At 42.9% G+C, this 27127-nt stretch overlaps 1 protein-coding gene across 3 annotated transcripts in view; it reads right to left on the bottom strand.

Annotated features, from left to right (window-relative positions):
- Nucleotides 1–21369, bottom strand: part of dab1a (DAB adaptor protein 1a) — a 193031-nt gene extending 171662 nt beyond the window's left edge. For 2 of the 3 annotated variants that reach the window (XM_047586878.1, XM_047586881.1), the window contains exon 1: nucleotides 21015–21369. The gene's annotated coding sequence lies outside the window, so the exon portion shown is untranslated. Of the gene's footprint in view, nucleotides 1–20988 lie in introns of all 3 variants that reach the window. The other variant, XM_047586880.1, reaches the window with a different exon arrangement.
- Between the last annotated feature and the right edge of the window lie 5758 nt (nucleotides 21370–27127).

Below are 27127 nucleotides of genomic sequence, written 5' to 3'. Positions count from 1 at the left end.
TGTGAGCCATGATTGATATTCTGCATCTGTTTGCAAAAACTCTGTTAAGAACACAGACAGAGACACAAGGGAAAAACTAAACCTTGTAAATGAATACACAAGACTAACACTGAAGTATGGGGATGTTAGAAAATATAACAAAAATATCAATTTTCAAACAATGATATTAAAAATTGAGAAACATACTGTATTAGTAAAAAAATACATATGTTAAAACTGTAGCCTACAAACCCACATCAACTCAGTCTAGGCTTAGAGGGCATGAAATGGTTGAAAGATGACCCAATTAATAATGACACACACACACACACACGCATACACCCACACACATGCCCGCAAATGTATGTTTAGCAGGCATGTAAGTGTTCAGAGCAGACCCTATTAATTCAGCTCATTTAGCCCCAGTCCAGCCATTAAATATAAGCCTGCCCCAAAGCTCACAATGCAACACCATAGCTCAACCCCCACAGCTTTGTCTTTATTTTGTGTGTGTGTGTGTGTGTGTGTGTGTGTGTGTGTCTCTCTCTCTCCTGCCACACGTCCACAACACAGTCATATTTCTATACTTCTATAAACGAGTAATATTCCAGTAAAGGGTCAGAGGACTAGGGTAGGGATGGTATTGGATTTAGTGCTGACGTTGGGTGGAAATCAATCTGTACGCGCCCTCAGGTTAAACAAAAATGCCAGAGTGTAATGTCACCAAATACTGTTTAATACTCTAGGAACAATACCAGGGCACACAGCCAGAATCACAGCTTATATTACTCATTGAGGAAAAGATGTGTGGAGAATAACCCGTTAATATTTCCAAACCACTGATCCACATGCAAATAAAAATGTGCAAAAAATCTCTGCAAAAATGATAGCTGACAAAAAAAAAAAAGGGAGAATGGGAGCTAGAAAGAGACTGGGAGGGTGGGTCATGGTGGTGTGCAGCAGGAGTAGACAAAAATTAGGATTAGGGCAGTGTTCATCCCTCCTTTAACGCTGTTTCATTAACGCACCTCTGAGGTGCTTTTAGAGGCAGCTGGAAATAAGCCGATTTCCCTGCTCAGGAGGGCTCAACCACTACACACCAGCAGGACTCAGTGTGTCACACAAGAGCACACACAGACACAATTTACTCTCGCTGTCAATCATGCTGCAGTGAGCAGTATTTGCATACAGAGCAAATGCCTGGATGGTAGCGAGGGGAAAAAAAAACAATACAAGCCAAATGTTAAAAGGGGTTGAGTCTAATTTTGATGCAGAGCAACTGATGTCAATTCAATTAGTGTGAAAGGAGACAAGAGCATGTCAGCCTTATCTGTGGCCTTTAGACTGTCTATAGGCTTTAGGCAGATAGAGCTGGAGAACTGGGAGTGAATGGATTAATATGTGGAGGGTTGATAGCGAAAGGCAGTAGAGCAATGAAACCCAGATAGTCATGGAGATAAACTAATAACTAAGATAAGAACCACACATACAATAAGTCATAAGCTCGTACAGTTCACAGGCAGAAACGGGCCAAGTGCCGTTAGGACACACATCCATCCGCCCCACCCAATCAACAGAATTAGAGAGAGGCGAGGAAGACTGAATGTTCATGCAAGGGGCTAGGGGACAGACTAATGTCCTCATCTTTTCATTAAGCCTTGGTTAAAGCGGTAGGCAATAAATGAAATCTCTACAGACGCCCCAAGTAGAGAGAGAGAGGGAGAGAGAGAGAGGAAGCAGTGAAGAGAGGATGAAATGTGTGGGTGCAGGAGACAGTTTGGGCCAAAATAAAAGACATACACAGAAGGACGCTGTGAGGTACATGTCTCAACAGGACTAAGGTGTGGAACAGTGCAAAAGCTGAAAGTGTTTCCACTCTGAACTGAACACCAGGACTGACCTGAAGTCTGTCAGTAGGAGGACACACCAGGAGGAGACAGTTCAAAGTCACTCTGAAGACAACAGAAGGGCTGCTGAACAGAATATATGACAACACAGACGAGGCTACAGCAGCATCAGGATGTGTGTGGATATTTACTGGTTACAACCACATAACCTGCAGTGTATCGCAGCAGTGTCAGGCGCAGCCTGAGTGATTCAGCACCAAGGACAGCTCCAGTCTCACAGTAATCTCAGTGCAGTGCTCCTCACCCTTCTGTCCCCTAACAGCTTTACCTTGGACCAAGCATAAATTATACAAGGTTAGTTCCAACTTGGGTCACGGTTAAATAAACATGAACTTGCATAAGAAGCTATGAGAAGACCAGATCTATACCTCATTTAATCATATGGACCTTATTTTGATTCAAGAAAAAACAAACCAAGGCTGGAAGCTTTGCGCAGGTAGTATATAATATAAAAGAATAAGGATTGTTGTACTTGCTTCTAAAGAATTTAATGATGATAAGATGAGAGGTTAGTACAGAATAATGTACACACAAACTTACTCACATTACTCATTTTACCTTGTCTGGGTCATCAAGCTAAAAGAATTACCACACAGGACTGTGCACACAAAGATGTGTGGCGTTAATATACAAGCACATGAGAACATTTGCTTTTTTCTTTTTTTTTGCTTGTCTGAAGATGATGTGTACTATGTGTGTTCTCCAACGTACGATGCATGATGAGACTGGAGACGTCCATTTGTGGAGGGATGTCTGTCTGACTACCCAGACAAGCAAAAATGATTAATGTGCGCAGGTTTGTGCACGTATGTGTGCACGGAGGTATGCAATGGGGCGACGGGGCGAGGCAGACACAGGAGCTGACAGACAGAACTAGCAGACAGAGCAAACTGTGAGCAATTAGCTCAGAGTAACTGATGCATGAAAAAACTTGGACATTTGTGTGTGTGCGGAAGCATGTGTGCGCATGACAATGAGAGAGAGACTTCTGCGGTCTATAAACAAGAGGTGATAATGGCCACAGTCCCAATAGCACCACAAGGACATCAGTCGATCTATGACGCACGCACACACACACACACACACACACACACACACACGTTCACAGACAAACCTCTGACAGGGGTGGAGGCGTTGGCTGCCATTAACAGAAACGCCAAGATTTGGACCTCAGGCACTGGCTCCACTTCAGATGTAATCACACAATAGATGAGGATCAAAGTGTTAATAACCTGCAAACCTCATTCCAAACACAGACATAAATGCTCCGGGAAAAACAAACGTGAGAAATGTGACAAACACTGAGTGGAGGGTGCAGAGGAAGAAATGAGAAAGCAAGAATTAAAAACACTAAGGTGTGACTAATTCATGTCCTTGTTTACCTTAAGCCTCAACAGGTTTCTATCTTTTACTTTAAAACAAGAGGCTGTTTTCTACAGCTCAATAAAAATCCATAATTGTCTATTATTTTCTCTTGACTGGCAAAGGAATGTGCCCCACCTCCTAATGATCCAGCTCTAACACAGCTTTACACCAGTCCAGCCTCAGCTCCACTCTCCTGATCAGTTCTCATATTTTCAGATTTTGATAACATCTTTCCAGGTTTATTTAAATGTGGATTTTAGCTAAACTGTATGTCAGCTAAGAGGTACCTTTGATCGCCTACAGGAGAAATTAGTGGTGACAGAGCTACAGTTGATTAAAACACAGAAAAAAAACATCTGCATGTGTGCTAAGAAAATAACCGTATTGATGTTTCTGTACACAATAAATATAACTATATGCAACCTCTCTGTTCAATTACTGTGAAAGGACAATTTGTCTTAGGTCTTCTGTCAGGTCCTCTATGGGGGGACTTGGGAACTGAGACACAGACGGCAAACAGCAGCCTAATTTCTATCTTTTTATCTTGATTGTGATTCCCTTCAGTTAATTCCTGTTCTACAATATTCAAATGCTGTTTCTGTTTTCCATTTAGTGGAGTATTTAATTGTATAAAATGAGCAGCATCTGTGTGAAACTGGTGTGAGAGCTTCTGTGAAGAAAATGTCGTCTATCAATCACAAACTTTTTTATTTACAATGCAGAACTTACTGTTTAACAAGTCCAATAGAGAAGGAATAAGACAGGGCTATCAGAAAAACACACAGAGCGATGGCAGCTCACCATCAAGGCTTAGGAAAATACCAAAGGAGCACAGTGGCTGATAATGTAAACTCTCACCGGGGTCTTTAGTAATCAAACATAATTATCCTTGTCACAGTGTTCTCAAACACTCTGATAATCACATTCCCATGCACACTCTCTCTCTCTCTCACACACACACACACACACACACGAACATGATAATCATGGGAGCTTTACATGGGGATCTTTCTATTGATTCTGTTGCTCTCCTTTATTAAAATGACGGCCTCTGAGAGCTGGTTGATTTTGAAGTAAATGTCCCACTCCTGCAATAACATGCCCTCCACCTTCCCAGCTGCCCTTTCTGTGCCCTTTATTCCTTTCTCATATCTCCCATTTCCTCCTTCTCTTCCTCACGTCCCTCCCTAGTGCTTTTAGTAGCCTCCTCATCACTTTCCTCTCCTTACTCCCCCAACCCCCAACATTCTTCTTTGTTCCCCTCTTTCTTTCCTCCTTCTTCTCCACAGTCCCATTTTCCATTTCCAAATCCATCTTCTTGCCATCCACCACCTCCTCCTCCTCCTCCTCCTCCTCCTCCTCCTTCCACTCTCTACACATTTAGCGTCTCCCCCAGTCTTCAAGCCGACCAGTCAGTCACCAGTGAGTGGAACAGTAAAGTACCTGCTCAAATGTCATCAGCATCAACTCTGAATCTCAATCATCTCAAACAGGATGAAAGCGTGGCCTCGTAGAGGAGGTGTGGGGGGAACGGGGTTGGAGCTCTGAGATAAAGCTGACAGCACACTTCATTGGAGGAGGGGGCGGTGAATTAGATTACATTTTCTCCATGTCATTTCATTTTCTTCCCCCTGCTCCTCTCGTCTACCCCCCAATCCTATTGTAGATATTAACTAAAAAGCGCCTGGGTGTCTCGCCTGGAGCACAGCCCCGTCCAGGTGACATTTTGACAGAGTGGCCTCGGGCTTGTTGTGCCAAGGTGCGCTGTAGTTCTGTGACTACACAGATGGGATCTATAATTGTGGTGAGCTAGCCAGTTAGCTCTCGATCGAGCCTGTCATCATACACGAAAGACACTTCTGAGACGAGTGTCTGCTCAAAGAGCCATTGTCTGGCATTATAGCTGGAGGTGACAGGGCTATTAAAATGCACAGTCTAAGGACTCGTTTGTGCGTGTGTTTGTGGAGAGAGGTGTCTTTGGTATAATCCACTCTGTGACACAAACCTGAGTGGTCTCTCTCCCTCCCTTTCCCCCCCCTCCGTCTCCCTCTCTCTATCATCTAACCCTCCCTGCTTCTGTCTCTCCAGAATAAATCTTTAATGGAGGTTTTATTGTCCCTGATCAGCATTCAGCACCGTGCATGTTTATGCAAGCTCATCTCGCACACACACACACACACACGCCTCACCTGTCCCTCCTTCTGACTTGATTGTCCCAATTTCACATTCTTGCTCTCGACATCTTCCTCATCCGTTCTTTCGCAAATCAATTTAACTCCTCCACAAAGAACCCACACTTATTCCTCTATTTCTTCACTTCCTTCTACTGTAATTGCGAGAAAGGAACAGAACAGCACGCTAGGCTTTTGGCTAAAAGAACGCTGTTGTGTTTTTTTTTTCCTCCCCGGTGGGAGTGACTGTGTAGGAGCAAAAAGGTGCTATGCTGCGAATGTAAATGCTGATTGGGGTCTTTACTCGGCGGACCAGGAGAGGGATGTTTGTATAAGCGACAACAAAGACAATGACAGGTGAGCCTGGAGCTATGATTGATGTGCATCCAACTGAGGTGTGTGCGTGTGTGTGTGTGTGTGTGTAAGAGTGTGTCTTAAAGACTCAAAGGTAAAACTGCGGTAACGCGGCTTCTCTGTTCACAGTGGGACAGCTGGGGAATTACGGTATCACTGTCCCGCACACATACTCACAGCACATACGCGCACACACCAACTAAAAGTGCGGTGCTTGGGTGCACATCAAAGCGTCACAAGGACAAAATGTCCCTCTGTATATGTGCTACAGAAAATGAACAATGCTTTGTGTCTTTATATACTCCTGTACTATTGGCACAACACATACCACATGAATAGTTTAGCAGCTTTTAAATGTATGAGCTTGTGTGTTCGCGTACGTGCTTGTGCGTCTGAGCAGTGCACTATGAAGGATGTGTTATGTCCTCCAACAAAAGTCAACCCATGTATACATTATATTCAGTCCAGATATCCAGCAGACATACACAAAGTCACAGAGGCACGCATTCAAAAATACAAATAGACGAATTGCAACAATATACACATTTACATTCTGCTGTGGCAACAACTGGCTTCACTAGAAATATGGATTCAAAAATGAATATGTAACATGTACACACAGGCACGTCTCATGTGACCGATCAGGGCAGAGCAAACCTTTCATAAGTTGGTCAATAAGAAAATTTTAGCACGTGGTGATTTAGTTGTTTCTCTTGGTTTGAAACAAATACATGTGAGTTTTTGTTTTGACTAGTTTCTGTGAGGGACAGAAGCATGGTGGCAACCGCAAAGCAAGAAGTTGTTCAAAGTGTTGGAAAGATGTGAGTATGTTGGCGACACTGTTGGAACTGTGGGTTCATCTCAGTCCATCTATTTCTACTGAATGAATTCACTGTTTCCACTCAAATGTTCTTCTTTTGTTACATCTCCAGCAGATTTAATGCTCCAGAGCAGACAGAACCACCTTGTGCATGTCAAAAACTACATATTCTGGCTGATGTTTTTCAGCATGAACACACAAATATTTTATTCATGATTTTTTTTAGGAATCTCTAATCAGAATTATTTGAATCAGCTTGAAGGAATATTTCATGCTCCATGCAAATGTATCCATTGTAGGGACATTTTGGGGACAAATAGCAAATGTACATCAATAAAAATGAGCCTGTCATTTAGGTAAAGGCATGTTGTGCTTAGATGCGGTTTTGAGCGTTTCACAGATACGCTCTTGGATGTAACCAGGGAGGGAAGCAGCGACCTTGCTGCAGGGAAGACTTCTCCACAAAGGTTCTCTGCATAGTCTCTGTCCACCACACGTCAATACCCCAAGGCTACAAACGCTCACACAGCAACAATAATATATACACATGTAGACACATACACAGAAATACAGATTTCCCAGCAGCCCCAGGGACAATCTCTCTCTCTCTCTCTCTCTGTCTGTCTGTCTAGCTGGAGTACTGAAGAGACGTTTCATCACTTTCTCCTTCATCACCAAAAACGTGACCAAAAAACACTAAGATGCATTAATGTTCTATTATTTCATGGCCAAGAAAAATTTCTGATTGGTGTCAGTTAATGATGTCAATTAAGAATTACGCTAGGTATGGCCCACCAATACAAAATCAGCAATCAATACAAGGCAAGTAAAGTTTCAGGGAACTATAGCAACAGCCATGATCATGTCCAGATTATTAATGATTATTAATTATTGTCACAGTTACATAAAACCTGTTTAAATAGAAGTACTCTATGTTTTTACTACTTTATTTAAGTCAATGAACATTCAAGATGTTGCTCTTGTCTTGGAACTAGTTCAAATCACAGATGTGCTATGTTTTAAACTTCTGTCTGCTTTTTGCTTCATTTCCAATTACTGCTCTGTTGTGGAATGGGACTAACGGTGAGCCAAACAAACCCGGCCTTTAAAAATGGATGATGAGATGGACCCAGCTTCTCTTTTTTCTCCGGTACTTGGGCATGATATGAACTTGAGAATTCACTCTGATAAGTCCTTAAAAAGTCATGGGTATGGCAGATACTATTGTAATGATTAGTCCTTGAGTATTTAAAATAAAGCTGAAACCAAAGGGAACCCAAGGCCTTGGCTGCACAGTTAAAGCATAAATCGGCTGCAGCATCAAACAACGTTTCTTCAGTATAGACATGTTGTTTGTTTGTTGCTTGCTAGAACCACGTTCCAGAGTTAGGGTTAGTAACTTAACCAAAGATCATATTATAGGCCTAAGAGAAGATGGAAGTTGTAACATCCTATGTTCCTCAAAAAACAGGGAACAAACTAAATGTCTTCTAACAACTGATCAGATACTCAACCAATAGTTTTAGATGTGGTGTAGATGAATAGATACATGAAGTCGTGTTGCTTTTGTCTATACCACATCATATACTGCACCTTTCTGGCCATCATTATGTTACATGCATCTTTATGAGGCCTAATATACTAGAAATCACACTACACCACTTACCAGATGAAATTACCACATCAGGGGGCAGGAGGTTTGCCCGGGCGCTCCCTGAGAGGCTGATGCTGCCATGGTCTGAAATTAACATTATGCCAAAAGATGTTGCCTCAATAACTAATTAAAAACTCATCAGCTCTACGACCAAATTGCTCTTTTAAAGCAGCGGCACATCTACACAGGTTGAACACGGACACATACTGTAGCCGTGTGGGATTTTTGTGTGTGCATGATACCTGAGCGTGGAGGTACACACCCTGGCACATATACACTTCTAGTACAATACCCATTCTCGGCCTAACTGGGTCAATCCACCATCTATTCTTCTGGGGGAAGGACGAGACGCGGGTTTTGCTGAAATGGAGGAAGCAAACATCAGAAAAGGCTGCCTCACTGGGAGCGAGTCTGCTGCTGGTAAATCTGGGGCAGCTGTACGAAGGAGGCAAGGATGGAAGGAAGGAAACGCAATGAGACCGGGCAGCAGAATGGATAGAAAGTAAAAATGATAAAAGCACGAGTCGAGCAAATGATGAGAGGGTAGAGGGCAGACTGAGGGAGGAGAGGGAAGAAAGAGGCTGTGGAGAGGACAGTGGTTTCATTAGTGAGATTGATTAGATGAATGGAGAAGCTAACAGCCTCTCTGCTCTTTAGCTAAATGCCATCTCTGGGCCTATCAGCACCAGCTCCAACAACAACACATAAATTAGAGGGGGAGCGAAAGAGAGACAGCGAGAGGGAGAGAAACAAACAAAAAGAGAGCATAATCATCATCATGAAACGCACACAGCAGAGTGTGCCTATGGAGGTCTGAGATGACAAACAATAGCAAACGGCTGATCACCTTATTTCATCACAGAAGTGTAAGCAACGGCGCTGCGATGTATCCTGGTTGTGTGCTTGTATGCGTGTGTCCAAGTGTGTGTAGAAAAAGCCCCAGAGAAATGTGAACTGGCCCCCAGATTTGCCTCACTTTACTAATCTATGTTCTATCACCATACTCACAAACACACACAGGGACACACACATCTACTAATGACATTCACCCATCCTCAGGGCTTCTTTCTAAAATGTTGCCTTTTACATGGAAACTTAACAAGTGTGAAATTAGAAGGTTACCAAATAATTCTCTCTCACACACACACAATAACAAAGTGTGTTGCAGGGACTGGAGCTCAGATGTGGAAGTCCTAATTGAAAAAGCCTCTTCCTTCCAGGAGTTTGCTGCTGTGGAGAAACAGCACAATAAGGTAATTAAAAAGCGCTGTGTGATGCAGCAGGGTTTATCTCAGGATTGTCACACAGTGACTGATATGAATTTACATAAACAAATCATATTTTCTGCCCTATTAACTGAATGGGAACGTGTGTGTTTGTAGAGGAAGAGAAGAAGAACCAAATTTAACTACAATAACCGAGTTAAAGACTCCCACGTCTCACTGATGCTTTTCTACTGACTGAAAGGAGCAGTCTGAATTATGACACGACATCTGATAGTGAGATTGAAGATTGCAACCAACTGAATATCCTCTCTTTTCAAAGCATGTACAAGAAGCCAAGGTCGCCACCACCCACTGTAAAAACAAAAACGGTTTGGTTCGTGTACTCCGGGCTACTGTAAACTGAACATGGCCACATTGTCGCACAACATGGCAAGCTCTATGGGAAAGGAGCCACTCACCCTGAAGATAAAGGGCTCATTCTAATAGGGACTTCACACAGGAACGGTCGAGCATTGATGGGGTGACATAACATGGACTTCCACCGACACGGTGGACGAATAAGGTCCCTGGCTGAAGGCTCAATTCACCATGTTGACAGCAGACTTGGAGTGTTGAGTGACACCAGATGGATTTTAGAGAACAGAGAAAAAAAGAGGGTCAGCAAGACAATCAGAGACTGGAGCTAGTGACCGAGGTCTGCTACAAAGCACTGGATGAAGAGCTAATAACTTTATATTATAGTTTAAGCTACCAAAAAGGTCCACCGGTGCTTTTCTTGGTTTGTGTCCGCTATGAAAAGGTCTACCTCATCCATGACATTCCCCTGCATTTTCTCCTGATGTCATCTTCCCAAATTTGTCACTGTAATGCTGCTCGCTTCAAAACATTTACACCGCTCGGGCCTCCTTGTCCATTTACTTGACTGATCTCAGTCTGGAAACCTGGCGACGCTGCGTTCATCAATTTCTGGAACTTTTCAAAACTAACACGCAGCCACATCAAGCAGAGACTGACCTTTTTTCACCCCTTACAGGAATATTTCTCCTACTTTCTAGGTCTAACATTAAATGTTCCAGGAGGCGTAATCCATAAAAAGGGACGGTTAATCGGATCTACTCCTGTCTAATGATGACCAATACTTTCACTATTCAAAAACACTCCAACACAATGAGAAAACATGTTGTAGATCGAATAAAGACTGTGCTTGTTAAATCAGGACATTCTAGATGAATGATTCAACAAAAGGTGTAGACCTTATGGGATACTGCTGAGCAATTAGTGTCAATATGACTAGTCTGCATTAGAACCCAGGGGTTATGGTGTTCACTTTAGCAGTCTGTAAGGTTTGACATTATTATCTTTATTGTTCGAGAATATGGTTAATCGCAGAGTTACACTGGCTGGGTGTAAGAGGAGGTATACAGTGTAACAGCTGCTTGGAGACACACACAGTCGCCAGTAGACTGACTCTGCCCGGCTATCTTCACCTTTCCTCCCCCCCTCCTCATCATTTTCACTCAGGATGGAGCACAGTTTGCTCTATTAAATCTGTAATGAGATGCAAATAAGATGCAAATCCCTCCCAGAGGAGTGGACTGCTGGAGGGAGGCTATCTGATGTCAGCGTTCAAGAGAGAACCACCGCCTAAGGAAGAAACGGAGAGGAGAAAGCGTGTGTATGTGTGTCTTAAGAGTGTCTGCCTATGTGTAAGAAAGAGAGAGAGGGAGAGAGACAGAGAGACAGGAAAAAGGCAGAGCTGTTGAAAAAAAAAAAAGGGCTAGGGCATTGATTGCGGCTGTAGAAAAAATATTTTTGATTTATCTTGGACACAGGAGCAGAATGGGACCTTCAGTATCACCGCATGGCGGAAAAACTCAGCCGGAGAAAAATAATACCCTCAATCTGTCCTCTGTACAGCTCGAGATAGGAGGCAGAGCGAGAGGGAGGGAGGCGGAGATAGAAAGGAACCGGAGAAGTGTAAGGAAAAAGATGGAGATTGGAAGGGGGAGTCAAGGAGAGGCTGATGCAGCCATGCCTGTTGACAAGAGAAAAATACACCTTTCACGGAGAAATAAAGCTTCAGCTCCCTCACTGCTGCATTCCCTCTGACATAGCAACTCATCTGGCCTCAGCGCGCTCACACCGCAGAGAGAGAGGAGGGAGGACGGGAGAGGGGGAAGGAGAAGGAAGAGTGGTACTAACAAAAAAAAGGAACTACATCAATTGGCGTTTCCGACATCAGCTGTGAAAGTACGTGCGTAGTTCATCTCTCCCTCTCCCAGGTTGTACGGTGCTGCATTGCATGTGAACCTGCTGCATCTATGTTTGTCAGAGATACGAACCTAGAGTCAGGCTCTTGGCATCGGCCTCACACGTGTCCTCTCGTTCATTCGCCTCTTTCTGACCAACTGTCCATTTTTTTTTTCTCCCTGCGTCCCAGTTCAAGCTCGGCTGTGGCTTAGAGATAAATTAATAAAGTTGGACCTGGACACAGAATACAGAGCCCATTATCTCGGCCTTGCTCAGTTTCTACAAACACAACACCCAAGGGATGGGATAGTGATAAACCTGCACAAGTTTTAGCTGTAAACACAAAGACTGGGTGTCCAAGCTCACATATTCCACCAGAACTGTAACACAGCAGTCTGAAGCAGAACTAACACACTGTTTGTGTTTGTTTGTTAATTTTTTACAGTCAAGTGACGTAAATGCAATTATTTCATTGCAATTGCAGCAATGTAAGTGTCTCCCTACTGGACTGATTAACTTCTGTCATTTGGTAGTTAAAGAATGAAATGTATGTGGGCGTTTAGTTGGGAAACTTAACCATCAGTACAGTGTTGTACCAAAACAAAGGTGGTAATGAGAGATTCTGAGCCTCCACAGGAAGAGACGTCAAAATCTGGTCAGTTGCTTTGTCAAACTTTGCATATAAAATAGTGCTTTTCATTAATTCAGTTGTTTTATGTAAATAGCACGAGTACCTGCACAAACAGAACGCAATAAACAGTAACCAGCACGCCAGTAGTCATCATGTACACAGGGATTATTACTAACATGACTTTTCCGTGTTGCATGTAAATGTTCTGAACGTGTTAGAAAAATAGAAAACAGTGAAAGCCTCATAACTGGGACACTGGGATGGATTGAACCACAATCAATGAAATCAAAGACGATGGAAAACGAGATTCGCACCTGATGATTTTCTCTACTGAATCACAACCTGCAGAGACCTACGTGGTTGATTCAAAGCCACTATGAGAAATACCAATTACAGTCCTGGTAGTTAATTCAACCCGATACAGTAATACCAATGTTTGGTTCTGGCTCGACAATCAGTCACTTCTTAAAAGCAGTTGAAAATGGAAATAACATTTATTTGTCCACCTTTAGGCTAACAAGTGTCCCTCTGTCTCTCACCGTCCATATTTTCTATGCAGAGGACGGGTCTGCATGGACTGTCATTATTGCATTCCCCAGTGATGGTGATTTAAACAGTAAGTGGGCTTACTGGGTCGTCAGTCAGTTCATAAGCTTAAAAATCCCTTCGGTGGACCAATAGGGAGGCAGTAGTAAAAGCATGCAGAGGCAAAGCGCTACTGTGAATATTCACCGCGATGCTAGCTCAGGGGCAGATATCAGCAGAAATGACCTCCAGCAATAGTTAGAGGACAGTAAAGGAGACGGAGAAAGGGTTTGCTAGGAAGGAGACACTTTTTTTTTTAAGCATTAATGATTGTTGATTGGTTAAGACGCTGAGTAAAGCAACTGTGAAAATTATGACTATGATGCTACGATGATGAGTGTAGCGTCAGGACACAGAAGGAGGAAATTCAAGTATCATATATCACGATGTCAAGGGGGTTAATATTTCTGCAATGCAAAGGTTTTACTACCAAAATATACAAGATTGTGTTTGTGGTGTGAAATTAAGTGAGTCTAGCTAATCAAAACTGTTCACCTCTGCTGTCACTCGAACAACATGCACATCTATAGAGTTCATGTTTAGTCAATATCCTAGATTTTTCCAGCTAGCAACTGTCAGAACTACAAGCAGTGACTGCTGATATGTTTGAGTCATGCCCAAAGCAGAAAGTATTATTCTGTTTTCAGAATTCTTTGTTGAAGTAATACTCTACGTTTGACGATGTCTTGTAAATATTGTGTTCAGTTTGAAGGAATATTCTACATTCAGACTTAGCACATCACCTTGAGATCGTTGATAAGCGGTATGATGTAAGGACGAGCTGAACAGCTGTCTGACACTATTTGAAAACCAGGGGACGCCAGACGAAGGACACTCTGCTTGTAGCCTCTAAATAAACACGTGGGAATAACATGCTACTGAATGGTCGAGTTACATAAAGGCACAATCAGGTTTTGGTTTGGTTCTCAAATAAAATGTAAAAATTGTTTTTACTTTTCACCACCAACAGCTGAACATTGGACATTAACTGGCGTTATTATAATTTAGCCATTCACAGGTTTTGTGAAAGATAGAAATCAGTGCCTAATATGGCCCAACTCCAACTGCCAGTTCCTATTAGCATACGCACTGAATTGTGCTACACAGGTTAATTACTTACAGAGTTGAATCCTCAAAGAAGCAGACCATTAAATTAACTAAATAAAATGGGAAAATATGTCCCAAATCATTTGGCAGTGGACTGCCATTCGCAGACAGTTGATGTATTCATCAACTTGTTTAACCCTAAACATAATCAAGTCACATGAGTGACATGCAGTAATATATCTACACAATGCAAGGTGCATTATTTGTGTTGTGACACATCAGAGAATGGACATTGGCGTTCTCAGGGTGTCCTGTGGTGTCTGGAAAAAGGCTGCTGTGGGGGGGTCTTTGGGTCCTATGGGTTGAGGGGAGGGGCCTCTGTGGATCATCAGACTGATACTTTGGGGTCTTGTGAATTTGGAGGCCAGACCAACACCTTGTGCTGTTCTTCATGTTTTTTCTTTTCTTTCTTTTTTCCTAAACTTGATTTGTGTGTGTGTCTGTGTCAGGTGGCATCTGCTGCCATCAAGGAGTGTCATTGCTGTGGGGTGATCCAAAAGTTTCCCAGCAGAATACTGAATTGCCACAAGATGGTCAATCTTATTTACTTCTCCTGTCAGGGGTTTTAATCCTGTGGCTGATCAGTGTATTTTAGTACATATACAGAAGATACCTGAGACAGTGAGTGAAAAGAAAGATTACGGAGACACTGAGCAATATTCTTACCATACAAGTTAGTTTTTTCCGCAGTCGTTGTATCTAGTGGCTATACTTGTGTATTCAAAGCACATAATCTGATGCGGCATGTTGCATTGCATTGCAGTGGACAACTCACACAGGCAGAACGGTGCTGTCAGACATGGTACCGTAGACAGCACAAAATGCAAAATTCAGAACTGTAAACAGACACACACGCGTTCATACACTTAAGTGTACACTGCTGATGCTGACAAGTATTGTGTGGAAAGCTGAAACTCTTCATCTTTGGCACTGCACTGTATACAGTATCCATGTTTTTCCTATTCGAAAATTGGAAACAAAAATGTGATAACATTCACTAAATGGGATCTCACTGGGTTCAAACCTAGCAGAACAATGCAATAGCACTGATGAGAAACGCCCTAGTATCACACTTTTAATGACATTTCTAATGCTGCCTTGTTCCTCACTCTCTTTTATTTCCTCTCTTCCCTATCAGCAGTAATGAAAAGCCATTAAAATCCTTCGGACTGCACTCTTCCTCTTATTCCAGGCTGATAAAGAAGATGCACTACTGTGAGTTAGTCCTGGGTCCATGGTCGAGTGAGCTGCACTCAGACACCTGCTGCTCATTAACCACAACAGGGAAAGGTGACCACTTCAATCAGGATATTAAGACAGGAAATGAAATGGACAGAGAGGGTACATCTGGGGGAGGAGGATTTAAGAAGAGAGAGGAGAGGAGAGGAGAGGAGAGGAGAGGAGAGGAGAGGAGAGGAGAGGAGAGGAGAGGAGAGGAGAGGAGGTTGTTCTTTGGCTTTCTGCCCAGATGCAGTGTTGTGTCCCTCACCCTATACTCAACTGCAAATTCCCCAGCACTCCGGTGTGTGCGTCTCTGCCCTGTCCACCTGACATCTCTTAACAGTAATAATGTATTCCCTCCTTTTAATATGTTACAGATCAGGGAGTATATTATCGATCCACTAGTCCGGCCATATATTGTTAGCCCGGGCCCCTCTGTTCACACCCTTCTCTCCTGAACGCTGCGCCACTCAGAAAGCCCTCATAGGCCACTCTTCATTTGATAAGCATCTCTCTATCATCCTCATATACTTTCTCCTTCTCTTTAATATAATGTGGTGAACGAAAAAAAGTTACCAACCTTGGGTTTTTGATTCTTGTTTCATAAATGGTTCATTGGAAGAAAATCGACAAATCCACTGACAACACATTCAATCAAAACAGCATCCAGAGCGACATGGATTTAGCTGGTACAGGAAAATGCCACATTTACAACATGCATGTGGTGTGAATAGATGCAATTATTCCAATCAGATATCTTCATAGCAGAAATGTGAGCACGTTTCACATTTAGATTCGTTTAACAAACATGATTACATGCCACTAAAAGGATGAAGTCTTTCATGGAAGTGGTACCTAGTTCTGCTCATTCAAGGATCTTGATCTCTATGGCGACATAATGTGGTTATGCTCCTGTGCATTTGTTTGGTACTGACAATTGATTAATCACGTATACAGTCACAAGACAATTTGCCTCATTCTGAACATCGAATTAATACATTTGCATCAAACACACGCCATAGGTACAACATCAGGATACGGAAGTCACATCTTATCTCTCTGTGACTGGACAAGTATTTGGTTTAATTGCACCGACTAGTCGACTTTAGTGCTTTGCCATGACGCTTTAAGCAGGAAGTCTAGATCACGCTGCTGAGCATTACTTTCTACTGTGTTTTTATGGGTGGCGTCATCAACTAGTTGACGCAACTCGACTTTCACCACATATTAGCTGACTGAAGTCTGTCATCCCCTAGTACGAACCATCCACTCTTGTGTCTAATTATTGTTCAACATTTAACTGCTCCATCTCCAAGATGATCTCCTCAGTTTCAATCTCCTTTGTTACAACAAGAAACCTTAAAGCATAGGTCTTCAACAGGAGGTCTGTGACCCCTAGATGATCCGCGGGGAGTTGCAAAATCTTTGGTTTATTAGACATTCTTTATATATTTTTAACATATAATAGGTAGGGGGTCACTACTTAATCTTTCCTTCAGTTTGGGAGTCCTTCTCCTGAAAAATGTTAAAAATGCCTTAAAGCGTAGCATAGAAATCTCAGCACCAACTAGTGTTTGGGTAGCAAAGTTACAAAGACTGACTATGTGCCACTTGCTTGGCTCTTTGTAGACTTGACTTGCAAGTAAAAACCAATGACAGCAGACAAATGTATAACTATTTCACGACAAATAGATTATCAGCAGGTTAATCAATGATGGAAATAACAGTCACAAAGGTGAATTCATTCATCACAAAGACCAATATAAGCTGTTTACAAGTTATCAAAACAGCAACACATTTGCTGGCTGGCTTGTACTATGCCAAAAGAGATGTTGACTCCAACAAACACTGCCATACTCCATCACCATAATTGATGTTTAAGTTTCTGCTGCATTGCATTTCACTTACAACAGGCACTTGGATCAGGCTGGAAAAAGCAGTGACGGTGCACTTTGTTGCTGCACTCGCATCATTTCTAAACTTTTCTCCAGAAGGGAAGCCAACCTTTTCTGTTTCAGACTTACAGCAGTCCCTACAGACACACACACACACAGATCTACCAAAAATATACAAGCTGACCTTAAACAAATATCACAGTACAGTCAAATGAAATACTTTTTAGATCAGATTAAATTAAATATAGCACTTTGTCATGCAGCTGCCCACACATGGACATATTACATAGGATCAAGCTATCTGTTCTCATATCCAAGCTGGATCACTCTCAAAGAACGATTTTCACCAGAGTTCACAACATTCATAAGAGGAAATGAAAAAGTCCCGTCCTGGGCACGGGCAGTAAGACAGTGATTGTGTTGAGTCAATGCAATTACCTGGACTCATTCTCTGAGGCAAACACTGCTGAGTTATTATAGTGTTATCATTCCCAAACTAATATCGCAGCCTGCCAATCACTTACAATAGATTTTCTTAACCACATGCTGACAAGAGTGGTGATGCACACATACTGAGAGGCATACACACACACGCAGAAGCACATTTATACAGAAACGCATCCACATGGATGTACTGTAGGCTCACATTTAAACATGGTGAGAAGTAATAACATGCACAACCACACACTCAACTGAACAGGCGGAGAGCCAGCAAACATTTACGCACACGCAGACTTTGCCGGAGGGCCCCAGGGCGAGGAGAATTGTCCTCTTCATCTGAAGTAGAGAGGAAGCCCATTGGCCAAATTAGATTGTGCCATTTCCTGACGGAGTTAAGCATCAATCTGCAGCGCTGTGCTGTGATTCGCAGTGACCTTGGCCTATCACAGCGCAGCGTCTGGGAATGCTCGGAGAGCCTCTTAATCAGACCTGGAGGACAGGGGGCCTATGATGACATTACTCAGCCTTTATCTCTCTACACACATCCCTCTGTTTCAACGTGTGTCTGTCTCCCAGTCGGCCCTCTCCTCTCCCCTTCACTCCCTCTCCGGGGTGAGGAGGCAGCTCCACGGCTCAAACGGATGCTTACTTAACGTGACCTTTGGACGTAATCCATGTTCATTGATTCAATACTGCACCGGCAGCCTGCCCTCACAACGCTCAACAAACACACAACACGTGGCCGCTGTGTATCAAAAGTGACCAGTTTTCACTCATTCCACTCAACTCAACAGGTACATCAACAGGTCACTTTCTGCATCACTGATTGCATTCGAGCATCCATCCTCATGCCGTGCACACGTATGACCATCCTCCAAACAATGCACACTCATCCTCATTGCAGAGCTACTGCACCCCCCATGTGAATGATGAGATTGTGCAGAGATGGAGATAAATGATCCTTCATTACAGCCATGATAGCGCCAAGCAGGGCCAGAGAGAGGGATGAGAGGAAGAGAGGCTCTCCTTCCTTTCTTTCTTTCTTTTTCTCCGTCCCTCATTTGCCATGTCCAAAGGTCCTTAATGCATAACGGGCACAAAAGGACACAGTACATAATGTGTGCATTTAATAAAAATGTGCATTTATAAAGCCTCCACTTATATATACATACACACCACATAAAAGAAATATGTGCATTTATATTGCTCATTCACGCACCCTCACACATAACTAGTGCTTCAAACCAAACTCCATCCACAGAGGCTGTATAGCAAAGACCTACACACTGTAGATAATGGAATTCTCTGTCGGGATCTATCAAGGAAATGCTTTTACCTCCACATGAATAACACACTTCCCCTTAGCTGGAAACACACACAAACATTTATGCGCATACAAGTTTCTCAATCCCACAGTCATTGTGCCAAATGAATACAGTAAGAGCATACCGTTTAAGGTGCATTTGGCCCAATTGATGATTGAAAGAGATTTGTAAAATCAAAGATATAAAAAGCCTGTCTCATTGTTGGCAGACAGTGTGAGGAGACTGTAATTGGATTTTTTTCCCCTCCTGGTTTAACAGATGATGTTCTGCTGTACGGAGGGTGGAAACTTATGAGTTCGGCACAGCACCTGTACACACATTCGCACAAGCTTCTACACAGAAAATGCGGTACAGCAAATAATGTGATATTGCAATTGCCAGCATGACACAGTAGAGGTGTGTTATTTTCGAACAAAGTGATATTACCGCTCATATCCACTCTATATCACTGACACTATTCACAGTCAATATTCTGCACTATACCAATGCAGAAGCATGACCGGAATTTTAACAACCTCGTGACTAGCCAGTGATTGTGTGTATGTATATACTGTATGTGTGTGTCTGCTGCTGAGTCACACAGCATCCACAATGGACTGGCCTGGGTGAAACTAGATTCTCAGTAGGTCAATGCCTAGTTGTTACCTCGGGAAGACATGATGTTATGTCATGGGAAAAAGAAAACCAAAAAGGCAGACATGCCGTACACAGAGGACATGCTTAAGCCACGCACACCAAACCTTCACATACATACACACACAGTATATTTCCCTACGTCCCTCCCTCTGGTTTTATCTGTCAAACTGATGCACATATACATGTGGATGCAGAGGCAATCGCCAATGCCCTAGACTGGCTTCAAGCCAACATAATGACTTGCATGTTTTATCTAAGACAGTTTAATTGCTTTCCCATTTTCCTGTCCATTCATCCTCCCACATCCCTGCTCTCTGCCTGGCCGTCAGTAGTATTGAGCATGGAGGACTATAGGCAGACGGATGAATGGCCAAAATGACTAATTTAACCTCTGAAAAATGGGCAAAACCGGCCTTGAGGTGCGATTTCGTAACATATGCTAGGCAGTGTTTATCTTGTCGAGGAGCCCTTGAGCACACAATTCACAAACATGACAAAAGTGACAGCAGGAAGGTTTGGCCGGGGAGCAGCACCACCTGAAGATGGGGAGATTCACTGTCAGCCCAAGGCCACTTGTTATCTGTCAGGTAGGAAGGAGCCCAGGACGTCTGATGAGGGGGCAGTCAGTCTGCTCAACTGATTTCATTCAACCTCTGAATATTTTGAGGAAAAAGGTTCCTCTCACTTGACAACAAGCGCGGTAGCAAGGCAGTGTGACAGGTGTGGATATACAGTACATCCCAAACTACATGCTTCAACTTCCACCTGACTTGAGGGCCAGCGCCCTCTAACATCTTTTTATAACATTAAACTCCCGCACATCAGTTCAAATAAAGACATACGAATATTATAATGTAATCCAAAAGAATGACACATTATGTAAACTAAAGGCACACGGCACAGATTCCGCCTGATATCTGTGAGAGCACTTCCCCAGTCTGCAACCTTGAGGCAGCGCCCAGCCCACAGTGATTGATACTCTGATACAGGCATTTTTCTCACCAGCCAAGTCCGAGCCAGTTAGAAAAACACACAACCAAACACGTCTGTCATCCTCGCTGAGCTCTAGCTGGCACAGCATACCAATCCCCCCGCTCTCCTGCTCCATCCATCTCCACTTTTCTCCATTTATATTTCCTCTCACTCTCTTCATATCAGCATCTCTATATCTGGCTTCTGTGAGGATGTATTCATCTACAGCACGCCACAGAAGGATATCTCTTTAAATCCTTATCCACTTCTCTGACAGTTCTCCTCCATCAGTTTCTTGCTTCTTACTTAACTTCAACACACAGAATTACGCTATGAAATTACATGTTGTAAAGCATTTCAAACTAAATCTTACCCCCCTGACACATTTCATGCACTTCACTTACAAAGCATCCTTCCAACTGTACCATTCAAACCCAAAACACACTTACTCGTCCTTTTAAGTGCCGACACACACCTGACAGACGCTACGCTTGTCCCGGGTCCTCCTCCTCTGCTGTGCCACCACACCACGAAGGTCACTCCCGGCCCACTGTTGCGTGTCTTCTGTTCCTCTCCTCTCTCTCTACCTGTCCCTCTCTGTCTCTTTCTGCTTTGGTCAGAAAGAGAGAGAATCCTTCCAGGAGCAGGAAATCCTCAGCTGCAGACAGAGACGCTTAAAGACTGCGGAGCCTAGCTGCAGCTGAAATGTGCCGGAGCCGCCAGCTGACGGAGCTGTGGAAAGTGTTGGGAGGGAGGCTAGGCTACGGTCTGCACCACACCAGCCCACAGACACGCGCGCAGTCAGAGAGCTTACAGAGTCGCTAGCTCAAAGCTCACCGCAGCAGAGCTCCGAGTCAGCAACCTAGCCCCCCTCTCCTCCACCCCACCCGGCTCCATCTCACGCTGCCTCCACCCCCTCCTCTCGCTCGCACAGTTACCACATTCCCCCTAATAGCAGAAGCCTCTCTTTCCTCCTTAACTAAAGCATACATCCATCGCATCCTCAGCTTTCCTTCAGTCAGGCAGAGAAATGTTGCAGTTTATAAGCAGACTCAATAATTACCTCGTTCAAGTTCAAGGTGACTGTGCTTACGGACATGAGAAGAAACAGGAGCGTTAAAAGGTAACTACATATACCTTACCTCCAAAACATCAACATTCAACTCCCAACAAACCATCTCATGCTGTGTGATGTCTATAAGACCAGTCTACCGGGGACAGCAAGTGCAACATTTTGTCAAGCTAAAAGTTAAAAGCAGGAAAAATTAGCAAATGGAAGGGTTTGACTAATTCTGAGCATCTCCAAAACTGCAGCTCTTGTGGAGCATTCCTGGTCTGCAGTGATCAGTATCTATCAAAAGTGATCCAAGCAAGGAGAAGCTGTGAAGCAGCAACAAGGTCATGGACGGTGGTGATTCTGGGCGGGAATGCCCTCGGAGTGTTGGGGAATAGCTAAGACGCGGAGTGAGCAACATCACACACTGACTATCATTAATACATGTTTTTCTATTATTATTATTACCGTTTTCCTTTCTCCGGCCCCTCAGTTAATGTTTTGAGTGGTGACTGCTGGAGTCTCAACTCTCCGTCCATCCAGGGCGACACAATCGACAACGGGGGCGGGGCCCTGGTTGGGGCACCATGCCAAGAACTGCCTCTGGTCATGGACGAGGCTCACTGATGCACGTGAGGAGCGATGGTTGACCTGCACGGTCTGAACCAAATGGTGAGCGGTAGATCAAATTGCTGAAAACATTCATTTCTTGTTTTTATAGAAAGGTGTGGCTGTAGACCAGTCAGGCGTCCGTTGTAACTAGGATGGCTAGGATGGGGGGCAAGGATCAGCCCTTTGCTGCAGCGTTGAGATTGAGCTGTAACAATGGTCAGGTGTTGTTACAGCATGTGTCAAAGTTACATCAACATAACGACACGATCCAGATTTCCCAGAGGAACATAACATGGTAATGAGGTAATTAGTGTTTTCACTGTGGCTGACTGGTGCACATGTTGCCACCCCTGCCGTAACTATGCAGATGTATTTGGGATTATTTTCCCAGGTTTTGAAATAGCCACTTTGTCACAAGGACTTTGCCTCCACCCTGACAAGGTGAATATAATTAGATTTGAATAAATGGCATATGACACAAACATTACTCAAAGCCATTTTCTGAGAAACAATTAAAAATACTGAAAACTAAACCTACATATCACAGTGGAAACCAAAACGTTTTTAGCCGTGTGGTTAAATCATCCTTTAACAAAGGGACAAACGAACCACATCAATACGACAATACAACAGCAAGGGAAATATGAGAAGGACAGCAGCACCCGGATGAATCCACACACCACCACCTTCACCACCACTATTTATCATTTAATGTATTCATCCTCTTCAAACCTAATGCCCTGACAAAGACAGGCTTATTCAGCCCTCCCCAACGCACAGATTAGCCACAGACAGACTACACACACAGACACCCGCACAGAAGAGTGGGAAGAGAGGAACACATAAACAGTGGGAGGGGAAGTCAAGTGGAGCGTCACCCATTGGGAAAAAAGAGCAACTCAGGAAACAGAGGAGACGGCAGCAGCTGTATCAGACGGGCTTAGGTTGGAGAGATGTTGGAAAATAATTAGCTTAAATTGTGGTGAAAGACATGATCAAAATGTTAAGATTAAGCCTGTAGGACATTGTGATATCGATTCATTCATTTAATACCATTAATAAGCAAATACAACATGTCTGTTATTTTATTATTATTATTATTTTTTATTATTTATTTTATTGATCCCCCGTGGGGAAAATCCTCTGTGCTTTTTAACCCACCCCTTCACACAGTAGTGTGTACACTCAGAGAAATGGGCAGCGACAGTTGTAGCTCCCAGGGAGCAGTTCGGGGGTGCGGCGCTTGCTTTATTGCCGTACACGCGTCAGCCAAGTAACCCTGTTGCTATAAACTAAAGGCCAGTTTATGGTTCTGTATTGGTTTTTGTTATCCTTCATTGTGTTGTCTATGCAGAGCCAAGGATTATGAGAGGCTGCGAAGACGCAACAGGAAAGAAACCACCACAGCAGAGGTCACCCAGAAGACGAGGAAGCACAGAAATGCAGCAGGAACGTTGTCCTTGATAAGATGGTGAACAGCATTTCTCTTCTGCTCTGCACTGATGTCACATAACGTCTCCATATGACACACAGTCGGTGGGAAAATCCACAATTCAAGTGGGTAGACAGAAAATAATAAACTCACAGAAAGTATTTCACAGAGCTCTACCGCCTCGTGGAGCAAACAGCTAAAGAGAAAGAAGGAAAGCCTCTGATCAGTCTCTAAAATTTCATCCACATCTCTCCACTCTTCTCTCCTCCGTCCATCCCTCGCTTCGACTGCGCTTTCAACCCTCACTCTCCTCTCTCACCGGAACAAGGACATTCAGTGCGTCGTCACAAAAAAGGAAAGAAATCTCCACTCATGGCCGTTGCTATGGCCACAGCAATAAACCTGACTGTGCTGTGGAGTGTCTCTGTACGTGCTTATGCTGTACATGTTCACACTGTGCACAAGAAAACGCACACAAACACTTACATCACTGGTCCCTGAGGACCAGACCGCATTGTGGCTTCCTACAGATTCACCACCGGGATTATTTGGGCAACATGATTCCATCCAGGAAATTAGCTCCGTCATGAGCACAGTCCTACCATCTACTTCCTGGCGATTAAGTTGTTATAAGGAGCCACTTGAGCAGCCCATTGACAGCTGTCGAGTGCGGCCAAAGGGGCAGATTGATAAGCGAGTGCGTTAACTGTCATTTGACAGAGGGGAGATAGATTATGCTTAGGTAATGACTGACTCAACGGTATTTAGTTGTGGAATGCTGTTCCGTCTCCCTGCCACTGTCACATGCTCATTAAGAGCATCAAAGCGTGACATTAACATACACACATACGCTCACTAAAGCATATCATTAAATAGATTCAATTATCTACGTTTTTGAATAACGACAACAAGTGCACAGTGCATTCAACTTCCAAACAAATGACTCGTCAGTATATTTCTAATTAGTGCAGGGGAGAGGAAAAAGATTGGTATTAACCTGGGCTTATTCATTATGTGTGTTTAAGTGCGTGTGTGTGTGTGTGTGTGTATTCATTCTCAACTAATTATATTTCCAGGCAGCGCTGAGCAGAGAGGGGCAGGACTGCGTGTATCTTCCATTCGGCTTATCAGACGTGTCCAATCCTGAGGCAGATCAGATCGAACTGTAAAAGCTCATTAATTACGGATGGTTGCTGTGCGACAGAAGAAGACGGGGAGGGAGGATTGTAGGGGTGAGGTGAGGGGACAGATGGGTGAGTACTGGAATGCTGAGGTCTCATCACCGTGTGCTCCGTATGTGAGAAGGAAGTTGTCGGCAAACACATACTTTACCAAGAAAACATCGCACAGTAAACACTCAACGAACACACGGGAAAATACAGGAAAGAAATCTTTTGTGATATCAAAATTAGACCATTTCACCTATTAAGACAATTTGTTTGCATGATGATGAGATGATTAGTCTAATGAATAAAACAGTCTTACCACAGATGGAAAGTTAGCGGCTGTTAATATTAAAGCATACATTGCTAACTGTCTGTTATCACCTTTAATTAATTTATTATGCTATATTAACCTATATTTATTATGTAAAATGTATTCATTAATGCTTCATAGATAATATTAACATTATTTATAGAAATAAGCCATTAGATGCCAGACAGCAACAACTCTGGTAAAACTCTCATCCAGACTTGGTCATTAATCTAAATAACATTTCACGGAAAATAATTTATTATTTAAAAGTAGTTTCTTGTGAGACAGATATAATGGTGCTCCAGCACAGTACTATGTGTAGTAACACCAAACAGAAGTGACTCCTCTTAGCCTCGGTATAAAACTGGAGCTTCTCTGCTTTCCTAGTCTAAATCCTGAATTCAATGAACTCAGTGTGGAGGCTTCAGTGACTGGATTCCATAGAAATGACAACAATCTTTTAAGCGCGCTCTGCTTTACCGTCACTTCTCACCAACCCCAGCGTGCACACCTGCTGACATCACCATACGACTTGTATCATATTCAACACTCAAATAACTCCCCCCTCTGTTTTCTTTTGTAAATGTTACCATTTTCAACAAAGAGTTTACAGGGCAGCTCTCCACGTAGTTAATCATAGCAGCAGGGTCAGAGAACTGGCAGCGAGCCCCCGCCCCACACACACACACACACACACACACACACACACACACACACAGGCAGACATGTAGACATGTCCAAACACACATGCATCTGGACCCATGCACCTCCTTTTTCCATTAGCTGGTGACGGCCTCCCGGATGAATAAAACATAGAAAATGATCATGCTGCAGCCCTCAGATTAGAGCACACACATGCATACATGCAAACACACACAGATACTGTACAATCACATTTATGGCAGTACATGAGGAAACCAATTCCTATTCGTCACACCCGCCTTCAGGTCAGAGAGATAATCATAAAAAGTAATTGGTACACACTCCTGAATATATTAGTATTTGATTTGGGTTCCATCGACCTCCCACATATTCATTCTCAGGACTGGCAATATGGCAGAGCATGTTAATCAAGATTTTCCTCTTCTACCAAGAAGGTTTTTCCTTCTGGCAAAGAAGAAAAAAAAATAAAAAAATGAAATGTATAGACAGAAATACTAATGTCTTATTTTAGACATTTTACAGTTATTTTCATTCTTTAATTCTATGAATCAATTATGTCACTGTTACTATTTAAAATGAAATGACTCAATAAAATGTTAAGTCTGTGGCAGTATCATTGGTGGTGCCTCCAAAATGGTGGTTCCCCAGTAAAATGTGCACGAGGCTCAAAGATGTTCAACCACGATTTTGTGACTAGTAAGATATATAGCATGTTAATATCTCACAATAACTATGATTCAATAGACATCTAAGATCTAAAATTAACATGTTTTAAATAATGCAAAAAGGAAAACATATAAGTTCTTTTTCATGCTGTCTGGACCCAGAGAAATGCAGTGATTCTTTAGCAGGAGCAAGGACCAAGTTACACATCCGGACACATATCCAGAACGGTTTATCCATCTCATCAACTGCTTTAACATTTTTCAAGTGAGTATGAAAATGTTTTCACATAATGAAGGGAGCGTTTTAAAATTTTGACATTTGTGTCAGTGTTTTACAATGGGATGCTCACAAATCAAAGCAACAACAAAGCAGAATACTTCACATACCACAAGCTTTCATGCTAACCAGGCTTAGTTATTAAAATCCACATTAAACATCAGAAAATATACTTATTTTCCGGCTGTATACGATATGTCCAATGAATAAATTAGCAGGCAGGACGTCTGTTTATAAAGATTTCCAGCTTATAACGCCCTCTGCACTGCATTTTATTTTCACTTGCATCGTGTTTGATTTTACAGTGAATGAACACAATCGCAGCACAAAGGAGGCAGAACAGAAAAAAAAAAAAGCACTAACATTTACAATAGCACCCATTTATTTACGTCAATTCTACAGAGGCATC

Source organism: Mugil cephalus, chromosome 6, assembly GCF_022458985.1.
Source record: "Mugil cephalus isolate CIBA_MC_2020 chromosome 6, CIBA_Mcephalus_1.1, whole genome shotgun sequence".
Lineage (NCBI taxonomy): Eukaryota > Metazoa > Chordata > Actinopteri > Mugiliformes > Mugilidae > Mugil > Mugil cephalus.
Note: the sequence above shows the minus strand (reverse complement) of the source record. Positions and strands in the feature narration are given on the sequence as shown.